The sequence below is a fragment of the Ascaphus truei genome, unplaced genomic scaffold (genome assembly GCF_040206685.1).
Source record: "Ascaphus truei isolate aAscTru1 unplaced genomic scaffold, aAscTru1.hap1 HAP1_SCAFFOLD_237, whole genome shotgun sequence".
In the NCBI taxonomy this organism is placed as follows: domain Eukaryota; kingdom Metazoa; phylum Chordata; class Amphibia; order Anura; family Ascaphidae; genus Ascaphus; species Ascaphus truei.
Genome location: NW_027455291.1, coordinates 147066 through 166123, shown reverse-complemented (window position 1 = coordinate 166123; position 19058 = coordinate 147066). Strand labels below are relative to the sequence as shown.

Below are 19058 nucleotides of genomic sequence, written 5' to 3'. Positions count from 1 at the left end.
TTAACCAATAGTGGATTGGATGTTCTTTTATTGGTATTAACCAATCATCTATATGGTATATAAAGGACCCCAAACAGGTGCCCCTGATATCGCCTGAGGAAGAATACTTTTGTATTCGAAACGCGTCGCGAAGGGTGTCGCTGGTCTGTTTATCACATACAGCCAGTCTTCACACAAGTGTTTTTATTGCTATTTTTATTGCCATTTTCGATCGAAACGGAAAACGGGCGGGCACTTCCGGGACTACTATAGGGGGCCTCATTTGCCGCGCATGCGCACTACGCAGATCAACACGCCGACAAGCGTGTGAAGCAGAGACGCAGCGCAGCCTCTGAATACAGCCCCAGCGCGCGGGGCTTGTTCCTGAGGACTGAGATTACCCCCCCTCTTCATCCCATATGTTGCCCTACCAATAGAAGTGACGATCGTGATCTGGACCATTAAAGTTTTTATATATGTAAGTGCATATTATTATCTTTATTTGTTGTCAATACATATCAAATCTCAATCTTGGTGCGCTTTTGTGTTTTTTCTTTTTTTCTGGGACTCAATATAATTGAGAACTAAAATATATTTAAACTTGACAGAATTTGGAACGTTAGTGCATTTAATAACCGCAAACGAGGATACTGCTGCTGATGAAGTAGTTAGACAATTTATATGCAAATTACATACTAACATGAACAGGATATGAACATCAAAATAAAACTTATTCCAACGTTTGTGTAATACTAAAAATAAAAAAATTATAAAGAATATATACAAAATATAGTTAGATTGAATAATAAATAAATAATGATAATAATAATATTCAAATTGAATGACATCTAACATATGCCAGTCTTCTTTGAAACGTGAACCAATTCATTATCACATAATATACACATACCCTACCTATAACTAATAATATGAATATAATGTCCTTAATTGTATAAATCACATATATGTATAATAAATCTAAATACCGTACTAATATCTAAAAAGCAATAAATTGTGCATTATATAATAATTAATAAGAAAATATATACATATTTAAGCTTGAAAAAGAGAGAAACATTAAATGTATCTCTCCATATGTAAACTGGAAAGAAGAGATGAAACAGTGGTTAATGATTGCAAGAGACAAGCCAAAAACTTTTATATGGCTATAGATTTGTATATCAAATATAACCCTATTTTGGGTATATAGAGTCCTGATTGATCAAATTACAATTGTTCCTAAATGATTTTTTTCTATATCATTATAGAGAGAAGATCCCTATAGATATAATTGGGGGCAAAAATTAATCTAGCATAAGGGTGAAAGGGACCTGGATTATAACCATCCCAATATTATTTTTTAAAAATATATCAATGTGACGACTAGTATTGGTGCTGATTCTAGGTATAATAACTGCACTATATAAAGGATGAATATGTATTTGTAAATGTCTATATTAAACTATTGTACGTTGAGTAATAGGGGAGAGAAGCGAAGCTCTATTTTACTTAAGAAAAAGAAATACTAACAAGCCAAGAGGCAGCAATCCAAGTGAATAGAACTAACTAATAATTGAATTAAAAATTAATTTTATGTTTTATATTGTGTCTTGTGTAAACATGGTTTATATATTAATAAGTGAACTTAAATTCTAAATATGATTATTACATAGTAACTTATTAAGAATGATAAAGGAATGTGATTGTGTCAAAGATAAATATTGTGTCAAAGATAAATATTGTGTGTTTGTGATACAGTGCTGACCAAGGGTCCCACAATCACACCGACTAGGACCCCGGAGGGAGCATGCTAAACATGCTCAACCCAGACCTCTGAGATCCCGTCAATGGACGTGGATGTTGAATCTATATTACACTATAGTACTTGTGTCAATGCAGTCGTTTAGACCCCCTGGACTTAATGTCTCCAACATATAAATCCAGAAGGTCTCCCTTAAGTTCAGTTTTTTGACCCTGTCGCCACTTAATAATGCTAGAGGGATATGTTCTAAGCACATAACAGTCAATGATGATGGATCCTTGTTGTGTATTTCCAAGAAATGTCTAGATAGGTTGTGAGTGGTAATACCATGTAGAATGTTTCTTCTATGTTCTAGAAATCTTGTGCTTAGAGTCCTTGTGGTTCTCCCCACGTATTGGAGTCCGCATTTGCATGTAATGACATAGATCACGAATGAGGATAGACAATCCATATGACTCTTAATTGTATGTGTAGATTTATTAAAAAAGGATGTAACTTGGTTGGTTTTGCACATATGTTTGCATGTTATACATCTATTTCTACCACAAACAAAGTTGCCATTTATTGTCGGTTTTAACAAAGAAAGATCCTTAATCTGTTTAAGGCGACTAGGTGCCAGAATGGTTTTCAAGTTTCTGGCTTTTTTGTATATAATGGGAACTTTAGTTGGTAATTTATTTCCAATTATTGGGTCCCTTAACAATATACTCCAGTGTTTGTTGAGAATTGTTGAAATGCCTTTCACTGAATTATTAAATGTCGTAATGAAAAATGGTGACTTGACAGAATTGACCCCAAAATCACCATTGGTCCCTCCAACCTTGTTTGATTTGGATAATAAAGATTTACGCTCTAGGAGACCTACCTGTCGAAATGTCTCATATACAGTATGATGTGTTTGTCATAACCTTTGGCCAGAAATCTTTCAACCAATATTTCCCCCTGGGCCAAAAAATCAGAATGTGAAGAACAATTCCTCCTAATTCTGAGAAATTGGCCCCTGGGGATATTGGCCAACCATCTTTTGTAATGGTTGCTATTATTGTGTAGATAACTATTGGTGGCCACTGTTTTAAAGTGTGTTTTGGTGATGATTTCTCCATTTAAATGAGCCTCCAGTTCTAAGTCCAGAAACACAATCGTGTTCTTATTAACATTGTAAGTAAACTTCAGATCCATGTCATTGTTGTTAAATGCCTGTAATTTGTGTTCCAGGAGTTCCTGATCACCATCCCATATTAGGATGATGTCATCTATGTAACGGCTATAGTACACAAGACTCGCCCCCAGATCTGCATCACCCCACACATGTAGTTCCTCCCACAAACCCATGTAGAGGTTCGCATAACTGGGGGCAAATCTCGTGCCCATGGCCGTCCCACAGATCTGCAAATAATAAATGTCTTCAAATAAAAAATAATTGTGTTCTAGTATGAATGTAATGGCCTGCAAAATAAACAAGGATTGTGTGTTGCCTAAACTTGTGTCCAAATTAAGAAAATGTTTTACTGCTTCTAAACCTTTATTATGTTTAATGCAAGTATACAAAGATGTAATATCACATGTTGCCCAGATGTATGTGGGTTTCCAAATGATTCCAGAGATGGAGTCGAGGACATGCAACGTGTCTCTTAAATACGATTTCAATCGTGTGACTAAAGGTTGTAGAAAATAATCCACGTATTGGGACACGCTGGATGTCATCGACTCCACCCCTGAAACAATGGGTCTTCCAGGAGGGTTGGAAATGTGTTTATGTATCTTGGGAATGTGGTAAAAAATAGGTGTTCTTGGAAACCGTATGTAAAGAAAACCAAATTCTGACTTGTTAATGACATTCATATTTAGAGCCTGAGTAAGAAGATCTTTATACTTCTTTTGAAAACTTTCCATAGGATCTTGCCCCAAAATGATATATGAGGTATTGTCGCCTAAGAGTCTAAAAGCCTCTGACAGGTAATCTGTTCTGTCCTGCAGAACTATGCCCCCTCCTTTATCCGCCTGTCTAATGACAAGGTTGTTTAGACTACAAAGTTCCTTAAGTGCGATGTTCTCCTCTTTTGATAGATTTCTATTCCGTATTGATGTTGTATTTAAACACATTTGTTCAAAATCCTTAAGAACCATGGTGTAAAAAGTTTCAACAAATGCTCCCTTTGAATGGTAAGGAAAATACGTGGACTTTGCAGAAAAAGGAGAGTGGACTATTTTGGTATCTCTTACTGAAGGGAGATCAGCGGATCCATCAACACTTTGTTCTCTATATAAAACTAGGGGTCTTCCTGGTTGTGATGTAATATTTGTATGATTATTCGTAGATGATATAGAACTATCTAGCTCATAAACGGATAGCTGACTTATATCCAACAAATGTGATGACTCCTCTATTTGTATCCCTTCTTGTAACAGGGTGGACATTGCATCAATGCAAGCTATCTCCTGTGTGTTAAGTATACATTGTTGTTGTTCCTTGTTTTGCATCGTGAAATGTCGCATCAGTGTGATTTTCCTAATATATTTGTTCAAGTCTACAAACAGGTCAAATCTGTTTGGAAGACTACTGGGGGCAAATGAGAGACCCTTGGTCAGCAGTGATATGTGGTTACTAGACAAAATATGTGTTGATAAATTGAAAATGCCGTGTACCTCTGGATTGCTGGCTCTTAGCTTACCTACCTTCTTTCTTTGTTCGCGCTTCCCTCCCCTGGTTCCTCGCAGCTTCTTTTTCTCCGTTGTGGAGTGTTTGTATGATACGTCGGTTTCCGATCCCACAGGGGATAAGATTTTCCTCTCTCCCGATTCTCTTCTTGTGTTACTAATTCTAAAAAAGAGGCAGTGTGAGATTTAATGGTTGGGACAGTATTTTCTGGGTGGTTCTTGTTGCTATCCCTAATCTGTGTTTTAGGTATCGCCCCACTACTTTTGTCAATCACCACAGTCTCCTCACAACTTGCCCCCTTTTCTTGTAAGACTTCAAATCTATTTTCTGTAGGACAGGAAAATTGTGTATTTGCTATTGTCTTTTCACTTCTATGAGTGTTCTGTCCTTTGTCACTAGATGTTGAGTGAGTGTTTGAATTGTCTCTACTCTTGTCCCTTTGTTTGTCATCTTTATGGTTGTTTTTTTTTATAATACTTATTTGGAGTATAATGTTTGGATCTATCTCTCCTATCATGTCGTCTCCAATCTCTGATTTTATCAGTAGCATAGTCAGTTTGATCTCTAACATATTTGCTACTCTTGCGATCACTGATCTCCTTTTCATATTTCAGTACCCTAGAGTCAACTAGTTTGTCCAACTCCTGGAATTCTTCACTTTCCACATATGGAATCATGATCTGTTGGGTTTCCTCTATTTCTTTTGCGATTTCATTAAGCTTATCTTCCCTATAATTTATTAATAATTTTATTAGGGTAAAGGAACATGACTCCATTGCGTCATTCCACTTATTTTTAAAAACAATATTTGTATCAAATGTTGTTTTTTTTGTAAACCTTAGGCCCCTAGGGACTATTTTGGCATCCAGATAATTCTGCAATGAAAGGAGATCAAGCCAATGTTTCATCTCTTCCTTCGCCAACCTTTCAAGCTTAAAAAAGTTGGTTTTTAGATCAATTGTATCCTCTTTGAATTCTGTCATATCTATTTCAGCTGAATCTGCATATTGTTGTCTCCTAATGAGACGCTCCTTACTAGTTTTCATCATTTTGCCAGATGTCCCAGAGATGCAAATGCAAGATGGGTGTAAATGGAAAGCTGCTGCTGTCTATTGAGGATGACAATTTAAAGGAACAGTTTTAAAGACAGCGCACCTTTTTCAGCACACCCAAATTGCTGCCTCTCTGGTGACGTGTGCCAAAATGTTGCACCAAATACCAATATTGATTAAGATATTTACATGAACCAACTGGTGCTCGCCTATACAAAATAAAATGTAATATAATGAAAAAATGTACATAAACCAAACAAAAAAAAAAAATATAAAAAATGTGCAAAAATGTGAAAAAAATTATTACAATAATCTGTTGAAAATATATAAAAAATATAGCATAAAAATACAAAAAAATGAACTATAAAAAATACTTAAGTCCAAATGAAGTCCATGAATGAATAAAACAAAGGTCCAGGCTGCTTCTTCTTGGGCTCACCAAGTTCCCATAGTACCTATTAGAAAAAGAAAAGAGAAAAAGCGCCCGATCCTTGTGTAAAATCAGATGAACAATTTAATAAATCATGGACATGACAAATGCACACTTACAATTTGTCTGATTAAAACAAGCATTTTATGGGACCTGCCCATGCACCAAACGAAGACTCCACAGTCACCTCCGCTCTGCAATCTCACGATTAGTTCGTATTCCAGTACTTGAGAACGCCGTTTTCTCCAGGGTGTATATCAACCATCCGTCAGGAGCTTCTCAGCAGCGTGCGTCCGCCATTACTCCCACGCATGTGGTACTGGATACCGGAAGGACTTTGCTTGTGTTTCCTTGGTCTCTCTCTGGTGCCGAAGGCAGGTCAGCCACCGTAGTTACAATGTAAACCGTCCCTACGCGTTTCTTCCGCCTTTGCGGATTTCATCAGGGGATGGACACCAAAGGGGCTATCTGGTGTTAAATAGTCCCTCATGTTAATAAACATTATATGACTCACAGGTGTGTTCAATTCAATCGGTGTCATTAAATCAAGTTGATATCTGGTGCAATGTAATTGAGAACTAAAATATATTTAAACTTGACAGAATTTGGAACGTTAGTGCATTTAATAACAGCAAACAGCAAATCTCCCCCCCCCCACTTGGCGCACCTCTGGGTTATACCATATATATATATATATATATATATACACACACACACACATATATACACACACACACACACACACACGTGTATGTGTGTATAAAACAGACTATATATATACATATAGTATGATATATATATATATATACATACTATATGTGTATGTATATATATATATATGTATATATATATATATATATATATATATATGTATATATATATATATATGTATATATATATATATATATACACGACTATTAAGGTTAAAGATAATGGTGAAAGACAGGGTTGCAGACCTGTCTAAGACATGCAAATGAATATACAGGAATATTTACAGTATATATATATATATATATATATATATATATATATATATATATATATATATATATATATATATATATTGCGCGCGCACACACACATATAACGTTTTATCCAACTTTTTCATTTATCATTTGTAGAGAAAATGAACATTGTCGCCAGAAGCGCTATTTTTTCAAAATGTAACATCTCTACTAGTGTAAAATGATACTTCATATAAAGCAGGTTATGGGACCCAGTATAAAATGACTATAATGTCTCTTATCACATCCCAGTATATGGATACTTTCTATTATCACAAGCTGCTAACATGTGACAGGGCTCAGTGTCTGAGCCCAGAATGTGACATACTGAACATTCTCATTCTAAATTTCAAAAAATATTGTGTTGATTTCTGACCTGACTGCCGTGGTTACAGCTCAACCACTCTGTTCTACTGCATGTCACCACTTTCTGCCACAACCAGCTGACGGTGGATCTGCAAGGAGTTCAACGCTCATTGGCATCACATCTGTGGCTTGGTTAACGTATCATTTCTCCAGCTTTTTATTGTATTGTTTTGAAGTAGATTATATTTATTTAGTTGAATAGATATTTATTTAGTTTAATAGATATTTATTTAGTTAAATAGATTATATTTGTAAGTTTAATAAATTATATTTCTTAGTTTAATAAGTTATATTTCTTAGTTTAATAAGTTATATTTCTTAGTTTAATAAATTATATTTCTTAGTTTAATAAGTTATATTTGTTAGTTTAATAAGTTATATTTGTTAGTTAATAGATTATATTTGTTAGCACAGTAGATTATATTTATTTAGTTGAATAGATATTTATTTAGTTAAATAGATTATATTTGTTAGTTTAATAAGTTATATTTCTTAGTTTAATAAATTATATTTCTTAGTTTAATAAGTTATATTTCTTAGTTTAATAAATTATATTTCTTAGTTTAATAAGTTATATTTGTTAGTTTAATAAGTTATATTTGTTAGTTAATAGATTATATTTGTTAGCACAGTAGATTATATTTACTAGTATTTAAGTCTCCCCCTCAGTGCCCCATTAGGACCCGTGCGCATATTTCACATCTTTTCGGAGTCGCTTATTTTTTAGACCCTCGGAGCCGAAACCTAAAGGGGTCAGCTAAGAAAGTTCGGATCAAGAGGAGCCGCACAGTTTAAAGACAGAACATTTCCAAGGGAGATGGAGACAATTTGGGTAAGATCTGATTAAAGGATAACCTTTGGGGAAGGAAAGGGTGACGCGGGAGTGTAAGAGGGGGGTGAGAGAGCAAGGTGCTGTGTCAGATTGGGGCAGAGCAAGAGAACGCAAAAATGATGGGGATTTGCTGCACACTAAAAAAAACAATTAGTCATACTTTTACCGGTGCCCCTTAGTCTCAGGGAAGACCGGCATTTCGTCCAATGTATACAATATGATTGATGGAAAAGGGCACACGGATTTGAATAAAAAAAGATAATTTATTGTGCCACAGACTACAATGTTTCGGCTGCTGGCCTTTCTTTATTGGCTTTAGTGGGTTTAGCCACTTTACCTGAGAAAGGCCAGCAGGCTGAAATGTTGTTGTCTATGGCAATGCAAGAGAAAACAGGTTGGGGGGGTGGGTTCTCGCAAGGTCGCCGACCCATGGGTGAGTGTCCCCGGTGGCAACTAGTCCTGGACCCCGGGAAAGCTGTCTGTGGCCCATACAAGCTGAGTAACATGTAGAAAGGACACATGTATGTTCAGAATGAGTTAGCATGGTATTTTGAGAGGCATCATAGCAGGTCAGTGCAAGTCAGGGCAGAGCACTGCAAGGTCAGTCAATATGAGGAAGGGTCCGATGGAGGAGTTGGAGGGTCCCAGAATATCTCTTAAAGCAGGGGTGCGCAAATCGAGGGGTGCGACATTTTCTTGGGGAGGGGCTCGGCGCTTACAGTGGCCCCTCGCTCTTCCCCACAGCATTTAAATTAAATGCCGGAAATCGCGCGCAAGGCCTCTGTAAGTTCCCTTTCCTTGTCTCCGGCGGCTTCTGGAGACAGCAACGTGGCGTCACATGATGTGGCATTGCCATAGCAACGTGATATCACATGACGTCGTTACATCAGAACGTCGGAGACAAGGTGGGGAGGGTGGAGGGGGGAGCAGGGGAAAAAGGTTGTGCAACCCTGTCTTAAAGCATTGTCTTGCATACAGATCAGAGGCGAAGAATGGATATGGATATCCGATGTTAAGGAGGAAATAATACTGAGATCACTACCGCTAAGACCGATTCGATGGAAGAAGGTGAGTGATGAAATAGCCGTCACTGTGTAACTCTTCCAATTACCTGCAACTTCATGCAAAGAAATAGCAACGCTTGTTTTTAACGCATTAAGCGCCTAATGGGGAATTCAACTGCTGAGAGTTTAAGGGAGTTACTCACCAAACTCAGCGACGTTTCTGTGTCTCTGTGATAACTCCCCCAGGACATGCTTGAAAACCAGAGGTAACTCAATGTATTTTTGATAAATAGAAACATGACCTTCTGGGGAAGGGTATATAATGGGTACTGGGCCTGGTGAGGTGGGTATAACGGGTTCTGGGCCTGGTGAGGTGGGTATAACGGGTACTGGGCCTGGGGAGGGGCGTATAGCAGGGTACTGGGCCTTGGGAGGGTTGTATAACTGGGTACTGAGCCTGGGGAGGGTTGTATAACTGGGTACTGGGCTTGGGGAGGTGGGTATAACGGGTATTTGCCCTGTGGAGGGCGGTATAATGTGGTATTGGGGAGGGGGTATAAGTGGCACAGGAGCTCTTGCGATACAGAGTATCACTGTCCCTGGTTACAAACACTTCATGTCTCCTGCAGATCAGGACACGCACGAAGGTGGTGCCCTTTGTGCCACCAGACGACGAGGCGGGCTACGAGGCGGACGACGAGGCATACGATAAAGCGGGCGTCAAGTGGTGCGAAGAGGTGGGCTACAAGGCGGCCGATGAGGCAGACGACGAAGCGGATGTCAAGTCTGGCGACGTGGTGGACGATGGCCTAGGAGAATACGAGAGGTGTGGACGGATCTGCTGCTTCACCTTTTTTAGGCGGAGGAGAAGACCCCGGGAGCAGGTAGCAGAATACGAGAGGTGCGGACAGATCTGCTGCTTCACCTTTTTTAGGCGGAGCAGCAGACCCCGGGAGCAGGTAGCAGAGGAGCCAGGGCGTAGATCCAGGGGTATTCTAGGGGCCCTGAGAAGTTGGTTTGACCGCAGGAGAGGCAGATAAGATCAGGAAGGCTGCGGGAGGGGCAGGTACTAGAGGGAGATTGGGATATTGGGCGTGAGAGGGTGAGAGAGAACAAGGAGCAGGGCCGGAGCACGGGTTTCATGCGCCCCAGGCGAAACTTAAAATTTGTGCCCCAGTTGTATAAAAAATAATAAGATAAATAAAATAATAAAATAAACAGTGGCGTAGCTATCGGGGCTGCAGGGGGTGCGACCGCACCCCAGCGCGACGCAAAATAAAAATAAAAGGGCGCCAAAATACTGGATAAAAAAAAGAATAATAATTTTTAAAAAAAGATAAATAAATTAGAAATAATAAGAGGAAAAAATAATAATGATTATTAATGCGCCCCTAGGACCTTTGCGCGCTAGGCGACCGCCTAATGGCCGGCCGGCCCTGCGAGGTATGCGGGAGGAAAAGGGGTGAATGGGATAGATATGTAGGGGGATGGGGGAGCAGGTGAGTTATACACAGGGGCACAAGGGCCCCATCACCCGCATCTCTATATACTGAGTGTGCCCCTGTGTATAACAACGCTGATCTGTGCTGCTCCATCTGATCTCACTGCGCAGTGATCCAGGGACCATCCGATCGCCATTTAATGGGGTCAGGAAGGAATTTTTTTCCCCCATTGCACAGCAGGGGTTATGTTTCGCCTTCCTCTGGATCACAGCAACAAACAGCCCTTTGTGCATGAATTATCAGTGAGATCTTTATACACCCTGCATTGGTCTTCACTCCTTTGCTGCCGGAGGGGCCTGCAGTGCATTGCTCTGCGTGTTACTATATCGCTCTGCAATGTGCTGCAGGCCCCTCCCAGCAAAGAGATTAATTATTTCAATAAAATACTCTCTTTAATCCAACCTATGTGTAGTGTCTTTTCTATCCGTTGTATCTATTGCTAACAGCTCAGTGATTCTTCCCCAGGTCGCTGCACTAGTGTCACACTGCCAAGCCGGGTGTGAGGGAGATTTATAGGGTCACATATACACTTCTGCCAAAACACGAGTGCAAACAGGGAGCCCCTCTGATCTCATATCTTTTATTACACAAAACGGTATCTAAAAAGGTAAAAAGAACATACATGGGATTCTGCTACAAATATCTCTCTAATTACAAACCAATTAGCAAATCATTCAGATTAGAGTCGAGCGAAAAGAAAGGGTTAAGTATCTCATGTACAGTATATGCAGTGCAGGCTGTTCTGCGCATTACATGCAGGGGGCAAAGGTTAGGAGATATAAGTAATGCTGATCTCAGAGCTGACCGGCTGACCTGCTCTACCGGCTGACCGGCTGATCTGCTCTACTGGCTGACCGGCTGACCTGCTCTTCTGGCTGACCGGCTGACCGGCTCTACCGGCTGACCGGCTTCCCTTCTTCCAGCTAACTGACCTGAATTGTGGCCCCTGTATCTCCCAATTAAACGTTTTATTGGCATATTCTTGTTTGACTCGTTCTATACAGACATTTTCTATACATTCATTGTGGGATTTGATAACATCTGTAAGATCTCTCAGAACATCACATTCTGTACGTTTGTGCTGAATATTTTTCCATTCTCAATTTACTTAGGGGCCTTTGCAGAGAGCAGCGCTGGAAATAATTGGAATTGGTAATAAATTGTACCTGTAATGGCGTGATTTTATCTCCATATGCAGAAAGGTCAGAAAACTGCATTTAAAATCATGCTTGATTATGGAGAGTTTCAACCGGCGAGATGCGCGCTGGTGAAACATGTTTGAAAAAAAGAGCGTTTTTTTTTTTTCTTTTTACTCTCGCCGGTGAGCTCCAGTTTCCTGCCAACTTTTGTTGGCGGAGCTAATTGTAGAATTTCTCTCCATTTTAATGGCGCTAACAGCCCCTAGATGGCGATCATACCTTTCTGCATACGGCCCTTTTCAAAACTGGCGAGATTTTGGTTCTCGCCAGCCGTGCGGCGAGTTCTACTAAAAAAAAATAAAAAATGGCGCTTTTTACTCAACTCGCCATTTCCAACCTTATTATAGCCATATAGCGCTAAAAAACGCCGAAATTTCCGTTCGCGCTGCTCTCTGCATAGGCCCCTTAATATTAGTTTTTGGCTTCAATTATTTATATCGAGCCCAAAATACCTTTATACAGAATGCTGATCCCTTTATCCCACAAATGCTGCTTCATTAAAGCCCAGGGGTGGCACTTTGTGCATTCTCAAACTTTTAGGCAACATCCCTAATTTCCAAAAGTGGGATAAAATCTGTGCATATTTAAATGGTTAATTTTTCCATTGTGACAAAATATCAATTTTCTCACTCAGACTACAAAATCCCTCCCCAAATATATCCGTTTCACATAAAAGTGTGTGCGCTTCTCCTTCCGCCTAACTGGCACGTCGTCCTTATGGGCGCGACTCCGTGTAACTCCACGCTGCCCTCCAGTGGCAAAAGAAATAAGATACATTTACTACTGCACCGACACACTTTATTCGAGCAAATACCCAGTATGTACCTGGCAGATACCTGGAATGCGCCGCTCCTCACCTCTGACAAGCCCCGTTCCGTTTGCCTTCCCAGCCTGGGTTCATGCCTGGCTGACAGGCGGCTGATCTGTTAAATGATAATGATTAGGATTTAATAGGCTGCAATGCTTCGCGTGTCTACCAGATGGCATAAATTCATGAATTGTAATGCAGCATATATATATATACTGTGCAGTATTGCAGCCAGCGGGAATAAAATGCTTCAATCCCTGTCTGGAAAATAACCCAATGCACTCGGGCAGAAAACAGTCACAAACCTCAATACACCCGGGTATACCCGAATTCGTGGGACTAGCCGAGCTCGAATAAAGTGTGTCGCCAGTGTATACTCGTCTGGCAGCTGCTCCCGTATAAGGTGGGTAACTCTGTATTAGGGGTCTAGGTAGAGTATATTTTATACTTATGTCGGATAGATGAGGAATTTATATTCCTAACGGGTTATTGTGAGAGGCCTTAGATCTTATCCTATATGCACGCAGCCCTCGCCTCTCTGACCTTGAACACGTACTTCAATCTGATTTTTTGAGACTTGAAACTGGATTTCCCAAAACAAACTGATTTTAAACACTGACAAGACTGTAACAATGGTATTTGGGACCAGAGCTAAATTGCTAAAGCTACCAATGACAGAGCTTCAGATAAAAACCAGCTCTAATACCATCCTAGCCCCTGTTACTGGTTTGAAATATCTGGGCATATAGTTCAACTCCCATTTAACATTTGGGTTGCACATTGATACCCTGACATCCAAATCCTATGCCAAACTAGGTGTACTTTACAGGAACAAATCCTCCCTAAGGCCCTCATGCAGTAATCGCCTACAGCGATTCAGTAAGCCCAGAGAAGCTGGCGATTAGAGCAAAAATAACCGTTTTTTTTTTTGCCGGAAAATAAATAAATAAATAAAATCTGCAGATGCGCGGTGATAAGCCACTTTTCGGCACTGATCGCCAGTTTTTCAAACACGCTCAATTCTATAAGCCCTGATCAGCTTATTGCGGCTGATCGCCACTTTAAAATTGCTGTTTCTTCTCCAAATTGTCCAGCCACAAAAGTAGGCAAGAAGGTGGGGTGAAGCTGCGATGAAAATAAAATGCATGTATCCCGGAGCTGATATCCATTAATATCAGCATCAGAGACCCCCGGCATGAATCCCATGCATAAAAAATGCATTTACAGGCAACTTCATTACCGCCAAGGCAATGAAGGGGTTATACACCCGTGCCAGGCTTATTGTGGGTAGCGGGGGTGGGAGAAGGTGGTATTTGGCCCTGGCTGGGTGTTTAGGCCTTGCCAGGGGGTTGGGGGATGACTTAACCTCTTCTTTAACTTAGCGGTTAATACCGCTAAGGTAATGAAGGGGTTAACCCCTCCCACTACCCCCCCACCCGGTAGGCCTAAACACCCATCCTTGGGGCCAATACCCCGTTCACCCACCCCCGCTACCCACAATAAACACAAATACACATAACAGCCCCACTGGCCACCTCCTAGGTCCCTAATAAACCATTACAATATTCATAAAACCATTATTTTGTTTACACCCAGGATTATTACATGGGGTTAGGGCTATGTTATTCAGTGAGGGGTTGTATGTTTGTATTCGTAGGGACAGGCAAGGCCGGAGCCAGATGGGGTTCTCCTGCCTCTGTCCTCCCTGTCTCCTGACCCTTCCTGTAGCCGGACAAAGAAGAAGAAGCAGGCACACGGTCTTACTCAAAGGAGGTTTAATATGCCATAAAGTCCAACGTTTCGGCAGTCAAATACAGCCTTTCTCAAGGTGAAGGCTACCAAACACAAGAAAACAGTCACAATATATACCACCCCCCCTGATACTCACCCCTCCCGGCTCTGCCACATAACCAGGATGCTGACGCCCACCTGATGACGTCAGAGCTACCACATGGCGCCCCCTAGTGACGTCAGACGTCTAAATCCCTGGCAATACAGCATAGAGCTGTCTTGGAGGACTGCAGCCTCAGCCACACCTCTCCCCAGACTGAACACTCCCCCATGTGTGGCTGTGGCTGCAGTCCTCCAAGGCAGCTCTATGCTGTATTGCCAGGGATTTAGACCTAGACGTCTGACGTCACTAGGGGGCGCCATATGGTAGCTCTGACGTCATCAGGTGGGTGTCAGCATCCTGGTTATGTGGCAGAGTGGGGTGGGGTTGCATCCCTTGTTTTTATGACTTTCTAATAAAGATAGATTTTTGCCAGACCTGCCTCTTCTCTGGATCATGGTGCGCTGCACTTTCTCTAGGGCAGGCCTGCACAACTCCAGTCCTCGAGGGCCACACACAGGCCAGGTTTTTAGGATATCCCTACTTCAGCACAGCTGGCTCAATTAGTGGCTCAGTACGACTGCCTGAAACTTGGGGGGGTGGGTGGGAGACTGCCTGACACTTGGGTGGGTGACTGCCTGACACTTGGGTTGACTGCCTGACACGTGGGTGACTGACTGCCTGACACGTGGGTGGGTGACTGACTGACACGTGGGTGGGTGACTGACTGACATGTTAGACTGCCTGACACGTGGGTGGGTGGGTGACTGACTGCCTGACATATGGGTGGGTGACTGACTGACACGTGGGTGACTGACTGACACGTGGGTGAGTGGGTGAGTGGGTGAGTGGGTTGGTGTCTGTATACATTCTGTCACTGATACACACAGACACTGGGAGGGGGCAGTCACACACACACTGGGGGGGGGCAGTCACACACAAACACAGAATGGGAGGGGGGCAGACACACACACACACAGAGAATGGGAGGGGGCAGACACACACACACACAGACTTGGAGGGGGCACTTACACACACTGGGAGAGGGGCATCACACAGTGAAAGGGGGCAGACAGACACACACACAGACACACAGACTGGGAGGGGGCAGTCACACATACACACAGACTGGGAGGGGGGCAGTCAAACATACACTGGGAGGGGGGCAGTCACACACACACAGACTGGGAGAGGGGCAGTCACACACACACAGACTGGGAGGGGGGAGGGCAGTCACACACACACAGACTGGGAGGGGGAGGGCAGTCACACACACAAACAGACTGGGAGGGGGGGCAGTCACACATACACTGGGAGGGAGGGGCAGTCACACACACACAGACTGGGAGGGGGGTAGTCACACACACACTGGGAGGGGGGCAGTCACACACACACTGGGAGGGAGGGGCAGTCACACACACACAGACTGGGAGGGGGCAGTCACACACACACACACACACTGGGTGCGGGGGCAGTCACACACACACTGCGAGGGGGGCAGTCACACACCCACACTGGGTGGGGGGCAGTCACACACCCACACTGGGTGGGGGGGCAGTCACACACACACTGGGAGGGGAGGCAGTCACACACACTGGGAGGGGGGCAGTCACACACACACTGGGAGGGGGGCAGTCACACACACTGGGAGGGGGGGCAGTCACACACACACTGGGAGGGGGCAGTCACACACACACTGGGAGGGGGGGCAGTCACACACACACTGGGAGGGGGGCAGTCACACACACTGGGAGGTGGGGCAGTCATACACACACAGACTGGGAGGGGGGCAGTCATACACACACAAACTGGGAGGGGAGGCAGTCACACACACAGACTGGGAGGCAGGCAGTCATACACACACAAACTGGGAGGGGGGGCAGTCACACACACAGACTGGGAGGCGGGCAGTCACACTTGCACAGACTGGAAAGGGGAGCAGTCACACACACACAGACTGGGAGGCGGGCAGTCACACACACAGACTGGGAGGGGGGCAGTCACACATACACTGGGAGGGGGGGCAGTCACACACACAGACTGGGAGGGGGGCAGTCACACACACAGACTGGGAGGGGGCAGTCACACACACAGACTGGGAGGCAGGCAGTCATACACACACAAACTGGGAGGGGGGGCAGTCACACACACAGACTGGGAGGCGGGCAGTCACACTTGCACAGACTGGAAAGGGGAGCAGTCACACACACACACAAACTGGGAGGCGGGCAGTCACACACACAGACTGGGAGGGGGGCAGTCACACACACAGACTGGGAGGGGGCAGTCACACACACAGACTGGGAGGGGGGCAGTCACACACACAGACTGGGAGGGGAGGCAGTCACACACACTGGGAGGGGGGGAAGTCACACACACAGACTGGGAGGGGGGCAGTCACACACACAGACTGGGAGGGGGGCAGTCACACACACAGACTGGGAGGGGGGCAGACACACACACACAGACTGGGAAGGGGGCAGACACACACACACAGACTGGGAAGGGGGCAGTCACACACACAGACTGGGAAGGGGGCAGTCACACACACAGGCGACATGGGGCTTACCTGTAATGCCACTGTAGGGAGCCAGAAGTAGTGAGGCTTTTTTCCAGTCTGCCGGCAGTTTCAGTTGCCAGCTGTGAGCCTTCCTTCTGGTGAACACACACACACACACACACACACACACACACACACACACACACACACACACACAGGCATCTTGCTATTGGGGGAAAAAAAATAATACAGCCGCATCCTCCTCACGCTGCCGCCTCCGCGCACCGCCGCATCCTCCTCACGCTGCCGCCTCCGCGCACCGCCGCATCCTCCTCACGCTGCCGCCTCCGCGCACCGCCGCATCCTTCTCACGCTGCCGCCTCCGCGCACCGCCGCATCCTCCTCACGCTGCCGCCTCCGCGCACCGCCGCATCCTCATGCTGCCGCCTCCGCGCACCGCCGCATCCTCCTCACGCTGCCGCCTCCGCGCACCGCCGCCGCCTCGCGCACGGTACCAGTCACCAGGGGCAAAACCCGGGACATTTCCTGGACGGACTGTCAACCGGGACAGCACAGAAAAAAACGGGACTGTGCCGGCAAAACCGGGACAAATGGTCACTCTATAAATACACCTTATACTCCACATGCAGCACGTAACCGTGAATGCAGTATATACTCTATATACGCCATGTACCCCAATTACGACACCTTATAACCCTGCATGCAGCAAATGTACACCTTATAATCCACATACCGCACTTAACCCTGACTGCGGTATATACACTATACCCGCCATGTAACCCAATTACAGCACATTACAACACTGAATGCAGCATAAATACACCTTATACTCCACATGCAGCACGTAACCGTGAATGCAGTATATACACTATATACGCCATGTAACCCAGTTACAGTACATTGTAACGGCGAATGCAGCACCTATACACACCCTAGCGTACAACAGAACGTAACTACGAGTGCAGTATACACACTATATACACCATGTCACCCCATTACAGCCCATTGTAACTTCGGATGCGGTATATATACACCCCCTATAATCCAAATACAATATACGCCATGTAACCCAATTACAGCCAATTGTACCTCGAATGCAGCTCGTATGCCTTATACCCCGAATACAACGCATTATAACCATACCCCGAATACAACGCATTATAACCACACTGAGGTGTATACACTTTATTCCCCACATACAGCCCGCTATCACTACGAATGCGGTATGCAGCGATACCCACGGCCATTCTAGCATTGATCATAACTTTATCCAATGTTGAAAGAAATCAATTAAAGCACATTATACCACTGCCATGTAACCCCACTGAGTGTCCCGTGCTCCAACCCCGGGGGGGGGGGGGGTTGGGGGATACCCACGGCCATTCTGTTGGGGGAACCGTCGTGGCAAAAAAACGTGGGGGGTTGTTGTGCCTCTCCTCGTCCTCCCTCTGGCCCCCCCCCTCCCCAGCCGCAGAGGCTGATGGAGGGCGAGCCACGTGGCAAGGGAATCCCCCCTGGCTCAAGCTCGTATTACACAAGCCAATCCTCAAGCCAATGCACACTGTTTTAAACACAGCTTTTAGACAGAGGCTGGGATGAGATGCAAAGCCATTAAACCCACTCACAGACATGTTTCAACCTTTTTTTTTTAAACTTTTTTATTCAACAACTTTTTTAAGTTTACAGACTTTTTTGGAAACCAAAAAAACACACCATAGTGACAACAGTCACCCAACATTAGAAAGACACCAAAACATAATATATTTACATTTTCTTCCTTCATCCTTCAGATATATACAAACACAAAGATAAACTTTTCAGAAGGGAAAAAAAAAACATAACTTTACGAAAAAACCCTATAACCAAAACATCATACAAAGATAAGAACCATATACTTCAAGATTCTTTCATTTAAAAACAAAAACCCTTTCTCTATTCTCAAGTGATGCGATCATATGTTTTAATTCTTTCTCCATACGTTCCAAACCTCTCTTACTTTCCTCTAACTGGAATCCAGACATCACACTTTTTTCATACCCGTCCCTTGCCTCTTTCACATCCCAATATCTCCGCCCAAATCCCCTCGCAAGTTGATTGTGCAAAACCTCT

The 19058-nt window shown here is 43.7% G+C and overlaps 1 long non-coding RNA gene across 1 annotated transcript; it reads right to left on the bottom strand.

The window, feature by feature from the left end:
• Positions 1–668: 668 nt before the first annotated feature.
• Positions 669–17099, bottom strand: LOC142478298 (uncharacterized). Its single transcript, XR_012793049.1, has 3 exons — positions 16998–17099; positions 4418–4562; positions 669–1081 (listed from the first exon to the last, which is right to left on the bottom strand). It is a non-coding gene; the product is annotated as an uncharacterized LOC142478298 (long non-coding RNA).
• Positions 17100–19058: the final 1959 nt, after the last annotated feature.